The following is a 7,784-nucleotide window of genomic DNA, read 5'->3' as shown; positions in this document are numbered from 1 at the left end:
TTGGCTTACGACTTTGTGGGTGTTTTTGCACTTGGCCAATGACTTCGTAAATATTTTTGCTCTTTTATTAGTTCACGTCAGCAAAGACTAACACATGGCATGCATGGTCAACATTTAAAAGTCAAAGTTAATGGTGTTACGTCAAAATTAATAATTTGGTTACTTTTACGCCCATTCATATAACGTTATGGGTATTTTTGTCATTTTTATTATTTTATGATACTGGGTGCCCGTGGCTGACCATTTTGTAAATATTTTTGTCCTTTTACCCTAAAAAATATCACTTTTTTTATAAGCATTATGAGTAGGCTGCTAGAATATTATGAGAGAATATCTTTTTAAGTTATCAAGAGTAAATGATAAATTTATCTAGACTAAATTGATATATAATATGCATAACGTTATGATATAAACTTTCAACCACTAGTTTAAACAGCGTAAATCTTTACCCCTTAATTTAATTTTAATTGGTATACCACTTGTTTTTATTATGCACCCAAATGAGGAAAAATTGGAAATGATTTAGTCAAAGTGAGTGCAGGCGCCTAACACAATGAGATAATGTTTTATATTTTTTTTGAGTAGATGATTTATTTATATATTGAAAAAAAAAAAAACACATATGGACGAGTGTTGGTTGTGCTTTAGTCAAGTAGATGATTATCTAATTAAATTTAGTGTTCGGAGTTAAAAGTGCACAAACATTATTTAAATTTTAAAAAGTCTTCGAGTCATTTATTTACTATTTACTTGTTTATAGGTGAGGTCTCGACGATGTTGCAATATATATGTGTGTGTATGTGTTTGTGTATATTTAGTCAGACAAGGACACGTTCAATAATACAAGACAAGCTTTTTTAAAAAAGGATTTTAATTTAACTATATATGATTAGGTTAGATTCGAACATTGATGGATTCAATTAGGAGTAATTTTTTTAGATACATTTTTTACATTCGCACATACTCAAACGCAATACCTTGTACTTAAGCAATCACAACTCACCAGCTTTTTTATTAGGATCAACACCTATTAAAACACTTGTTTACTTGCCCATATTAATTAAGATAAATAATATATATATATATATATATGTGTGTGTGTGTGTGTGTGTGTGTGTGTGTGTGTGTGTGTGTGTGTGTGTGTGTATGTATGTATGTATGTAAAGGAAAGAGGTTGAAAAGTATGTACAAATAAATACACCAAAAAAAGTTGATTTTAGTGGAAGGAATTACCTGCGTGTTTGGATTAGCTTCATCATTGATTTTTTCAGTTAAAAAATCAATTTTTTCAAAAAAATATGGAAACACCAATTTAAATATAAATTGGTAGAGGAAATTTAATTTAAAATTTAAAATCAATACAAAAATTGATGCAAAAGTTCAGGGAGAAAGATATTTTACATCATTTGTTACATTGCTATATTTTTTTATGTTGCTAAATTTTAAGGTAGTGTTTAACATCTTTATTAGATATGGCTCATATCCATGATATCATTAGAGATCAACTTGTATATTATCATTTTCATTAGTTATTGTAAAATTGATATTTGACATTTAAGAATTAAATATTATTCTTTTATTAAATTTATTTGAACTAAGATATATTGAGTTATTTATTTACATAAATTAAAATGTTAATATTAATATAATCTAAATTTTTTAATTAATCATATATGTAATTTAAATAATATATTTTACTTCTTAAATAAAATTTAACAAATTTAATAATATTAGATATAAATTTATTAATAATTTAATTTTAAAAAGCAATGTCTTTTATGGTAATTTATACAACTAAAATTGATTCTAACTAAATTATCCAAATGTCTTCAATTATGTTAAAATTAATTTTAGAAAAATAATATTCAAATAGATTACATTATAACATAATCGATTATGATTAAAATCAAATATTTAATCAATTATTTTTATAATTAATTATACACAACTTAAATCCAAACAAGGTTTATATTCATTTAAATATGAGATCTCAAGTTTGTATGAATATAGAAAATGTCTTCAAAAGAATATTTATTAAGCCTGATAAACCTCAAGTGTGATCAAGTCAAATAGCCATATTAAAAAAAAAAATCAAATTTTCAATGATTTCTCTTGGAAGGTTGAGGAATCATAAAAACAATAAATAATTAAATTCATTGATATTATTATTTTATTGTTATGCAAAACAAATGTAATCTATTTCTATAATTAATATGATTACAATGATACTATAGCATAAAATTTGAAGTGAATAATAATTTAAACATGTAATCACTCAAATATATAATTAATTGATAGTTAATATGTGTAGTAATCATAGCAAGTTTGAAAGGAATTGGAACTTGATTCGAATAACTTTTTAAAAAAATTATATATAGGTCCCGTAAAATACATTTAGTTATAAATAAGTTTTACAAAATTTAAAAATTACATCCAGGTTCTTTGGAACCTAAGTGTATTTTAACATGAGAAAATTACTGCTAAGTCTTTCATAACAACTATAATAACTCTAAAGTCCTATTAATTACTGAAATTAGTACAAAGTCCCAAAATCCTTATTTGTAACTAACATTGCAAAGAAAATAACCCATTTACCCCCTGAAAAACTCTAAGTCGTATTAAACTTTTTAAAAAAACTAAACTGTAGTTGAGTACATCCTAGATCATTAAATCCTAAGAGAGTAACTTATGCAACTAAAGATAATTTGTAAACCATTTTCACAAGTTAAAAACAATGTTGGTTTTGAAAAGAAAAATCAAAATTCAATGTGTTTATGATTTTTGAATTTTTTTTATAGGAAAAATGTGGAATGAAGTAAAATTGATTTAACCAAATAAACAAGTGAATTCTCTAAGGTTTGAATCCACTTTCACTATTATAGAATCCTAAATTCAATTCTTCAATTCTCGCAACTCATTTGACATGCATTAAGTAAATGCTTAATTACCATTAGGACTAGGTGATTATGGCTTAGATCAAGATACAATCCCTATGAAAATTATGGCAAACAATGACTTAACTCAAGAATTAGATCATGCCTTGTCTTGACATGTTCTAGCACTTAGAATTAATAAAAAATTAAGTAATTAAGTTCAATTTAAAACCTAAATAGAAGCTAAATGATTTAGACACACTGTAAGGATTGAACAAATTAGCATTTATACAACAATAACTTTTGAAGTATAAATTAAAACATATAATGTACCTCATCCAATTAAAGAATCAAATCATAACAGCAATAAAATTCAGTCAATTAAAAAATTCAATCTAACAAGAACTGAATCATCAAGTCAACAGCAACAATAAAATCAGAGAAGTTAAGAGTGAATTGCGACAAACCAAACTAGAAAGAATCTAAGGAAACTCAAGTTTAAGTATATCTCCCTTGAACAATTGTAGAGAAGATTCAGCTATCCATTTCAAACTTCCTTAACGACTGATCAAGGAAGATGCCAGTGAGAGCAGCCATGGAATGTTGCTCAAAGAAATCTGTGATCCTGGACGAGTCTGGACTGAACTGAATGAGATGACGATATGCGACAGTGTGCAATCGAAGATGAATGGCTCGATGCGATGAATGCGTGTGTGGTGTTGAACTTGAGACAGATGGGCGAGCTGTGCGACAATGCGATGAGCATGTATGACGAGCTGAACCTCCGCGCGTCTCTGGTGGCCTAACTTAGACTGAGAGGAGATGAGCGATGGAGGGTGTGCGACGAGCTGGACTCTAAACCTCAGAGGAAGATGAAAGGAGACAAGTGAGCGTGTGATGAACTTTGGCATGCACTCTGAACCTAGAGGAGGATGAATGTCATCCATCCATCAGTGATGACAAGAGAAAACTTAGAGAGAGATCAGCGATAGGCGTGCGTCTCCGCCAAGAAGAAGATGATGCTCTGCGTTTTTGTCCAAAAATGAAAAACCAATCACGTGTGCTTGCATATCCTTCTCTTTCTGTGTTTTCTTCTGTGCTGAAAAGTCAAAAACTAATTTAAAAAGGAAAAACAAGAAAGTTACCATATTTGGCCCACAAATTTCTTAAAACACAAAACAAACAAAACTAAATCAATCTTATGCAAGTAAACCAACTGAAATCTTAAAAATAAAAATAAAAATTGCCCAAATAATAAAATGTGCTAAGAAATTGCAATTTTAAATTACAAACATTTAATTCCAACATAATGTGCAAAATGATCAAAATGCCTTAATGTTAAAACTCAATACAAATGAGTCTATGATCAAATTTAATGCTAAAATCATATATATAAAGGTCTAAACCAATAAAATATGGTCACAAATGCAAAATATGTGACTTATCGCCCCCTAATATTTTCTTCTTTCATTGACCGAATCCCTCCCTCAAAGCCCTCCTACACACGTTCCCCTCTACCACCTTTAGCGATGGTGATACTATGCTTTGAGAAAAGTCTAGACATTCGGTGTTAACCCATGAGAGAGTCAAGCTAAGGGGATTTAGCAGTAATGCACAGCGGCAATGGAAGTCTTCACGACGTCCCTTCCTCCGGTGTACAGCAGCAGCACAGATCTACAACAGCAATATAGATATGAAACAGAGATGCAAATCTGGAACAGCAAACAGAGATGCAGAGATCGGACAGCGGCGGTACGGCGGCGATGACGCAGAGACCGGATAGCGACGCGATGCAGAGATCAGACAACGACGGTTGTGGCGACGCGGAGACGGACAGCGACGGCGACGCAGAGGCGACGGCGATGCGGCACAAAAACAAAGAGAGATGCACGACACAGAGAAGGAATGAGAGGCAACAAAAGAGAGAGAGGTTTGAAAGAAACTAAATGGAGAAAAGAAAACTGATGGATGGATATAATGTGGGAAGACTCTTTCGGAGTTGAAAGAAACTAAATGGAGAAAAGAAAACTGACGGATGGATATAATGTGGGAAGACTCTTCCGGAGCGCTCGACGAAGAGCGCTTCGTAAGCTCTATTCTTCTGGAGTGCTCTTTATCGAGCGCTCTGGAAGATCGCTTCTTTCGGAGCGCTCTTAAATGAGCGCTCCCGAAGGTATTTTTAAATTTTTTGTCATATTTTATATATATTAATTAAGAGTGTTATCTTATTGAGAAGCCTGACATACAAGAGCGCTTATTTAGAAAAGCGCTCCGATAAATTCCGCATTCACATTTTGGAGCGCTTTTTAAATAAGCGCTCTTAAATACCCGCTCCTAAAGCTATATTCTGTAGTAGTGGATGAATAAGGATGAGAGAAGGGAGAAGGGAAAAGGATGCCACGAAAGAATATTGTGGTGAGTTTACACGGTCAACTCAGGTAGGATCATATATCAATAGGACCAAACACGTTTAAAGCAACCAAATAATATTGATAGTGACAATGATGATGGCCTATTGTTGTGGAAATGATAAAGATATCGATATCAATATGGTCGCTCTAGCGAATAAGCTAACCCAACTCTACAACTTCGTCTTTAAGTAGTTTGACATCTATGGCAATGGCACCATCAATAAGGGTGAGTTCAAGTTGCTAATGAAGAAGATCCTACTCGCTATTGCCCATGACCTTGGCTTTTCTCCCATCCAAATTGTTCTCAAAGACAATAGTCAGAGTTTCCTTCAACACATCTTAAAGTTTCCAAGATAAATCAAACATGAGCTGAATGGTTTTGAGGGAAATATTGCAATGAATGAAAGAAGAGAATTGTAACACTTGCCCCGAGTGTTATCCAAAAATCACACAATTCAAATAAACTAAGTGTGGTTAAGGAATTAATCCTAAAACCAACTTAGGAAACAAACCATTTAAATCACTAAGCAAATACACAATTGCAAATTAAACATTTAAAGCCTTTAAAAAATTTTATAGGTTCTACCTATAGCGCATGGAAGCAAGTTAGATGAAAGAAGGGTAAAAATATGTTATCATGACAGCATTAAATTGCTGTCATGACAGCCCTCCTCAGTTAACTTCAGGGAGGCACCGTTTTGTCTTTCGATCTCCGATCGAAGAAAATTTTAAAGCTCACACGTCACATTCAAAGGGTACTATAAGTGTACCAAATTTCAAAAAGATCCAACTATCGGATTAAAAATTTGACATGTTACAAATTTGGTTGCTTTTGCTGTCATGACAGCTAAAAGGCTGTCATGACAGCACTTCCGGACCAACTTCTGAAGTGCACCATTTCATCACCCGACCTCTGATCGGAGTGATTCCAAAGCTCACATGTTAATTTTTAAGAATACTATTAGCATACCAAATTTTAAAAGATCCAACAGACGGATTGAATTTTGTACAGGTTACAATATAACTACTGTAGCTGTTATGACAGCACCTCTAGACCAAATTTTGGAGTGCGCCGTTTCTTCATCCGATATCCGATCGACATGATTCCAAATCCCACATGAAGCTTATAAAAGTTTTTATTTTTGATCCAAATTTTAGAGAAATCCAATGGTCGGATTAAGATTTGGACACCCAAATGCAAAAGTGCAGCTTTTTGGTAAAAACCATTTTCAAAATTTTCCAAATCTCATCCTAATGGTCACAAACCTGTGAGAACACTTTGGATACGTCAAATAAGACTAAAAACAGCTGATATAACATTCAAATGATGAAAAACCTCCATACATCAAAATTTAATCACCCGGGTGCCATTTCTCAAAATGGACCCTAAACTCCCAAAATGCACAAATTATACAAGAGTGGTCACAAATCAATCCAAATACCATGTATTTATATAAATATATATACTAAATATTTTCACTTGGCTCAGAGCTCCTTGTGGGGCCCACGCACCCACTCTCTCTATCCAAGGTATATGTTTTCCCATAGCACACCATTTGCAATGCAACCACTTTGCATTTGCTTGTATAATCATATATATATCAAAATAAATATCTATTTGTAATAGAAACTTGGTCTACTAAGTAAATCCATCAAAACCACACACCATAACCATGTTTCTTAGCCACAAGTCTACAAACAGACAAAAATTCATACACAAACACACAATCCATACATTTTCACACACATACATAATCATATCCTACTGGCACCCTAATCCTAAATACATTACAATATATTTGCTAAAAAAAAAGAGTTGCAGTTCTTTATAAATCACAAGCAAACCCCTAGCTTTGCTCCTTTCCCCGTCCACCACTGGATCCTTCACCTGGACTTATAATATTGAAAAGAAAGGGGTGAGACAACCACAGTTTCAATAACAGAGAAATCTACATTGATTATTACAAAGTAAGCCATAATCAAATAAATGAATAATAAATTCAACATAGTATATAATTTAGCCATTTAAAATGCATGAATGCATGACCTAAGCCGGTATGGCCTTTCATGACCAACAGAATGCCCCCTGGCACTCTTTAACTTACAGGTAAACCTTATACCTACTTGTAATTCCACAGGCACAAAACATAATCTAAGGCATGATCTAATCCACCGAACCACCTATGTCCCTTCAATGTGAATCCTGAGCAGTCAAAGCTAACTCCCTCCCAGAGCCAGCCCAATTTACTCTCCATGTGAGGGCTACCTTGGCCTAGACACTTAACCTCACACTTCATATGTCGGATTCACGAGAGGTGTCGAAAACTCAATACACTAACCACTTTAGTGCACTGAGCCCACAATACATAAGACAACACTGAGTACTGACAGTGTGCCATAGAATATCAAAAATCCATACCTTCTCATTGGTGAACTCCCATCGAGATCATGCCTTTTACTCTTGTCTACCTTTCCTGGGTATTGACCAATTCAACACTCT

Source organism: Prosopis cineraria, unplaced genomic scaffold (assembly GCF_029017545.1).
Source record: "Prosopis cineraria cultivar Desert tree isolate PC_DT_omini unplaced genomic scaffold, ASM2901754v1 PC12, whole genome shotgun sequence".
NCBI lineage: Eukaryota > Viridiplantae > Streptophyta > Magnoliopsida > Fabales > Fabaceae > Prosopis > Prosopis cineraria.
The sequence above is the reverse complement of the archived record's forward strand: the minus strand, read 5'-3'. Positions refer to the sequence as shown.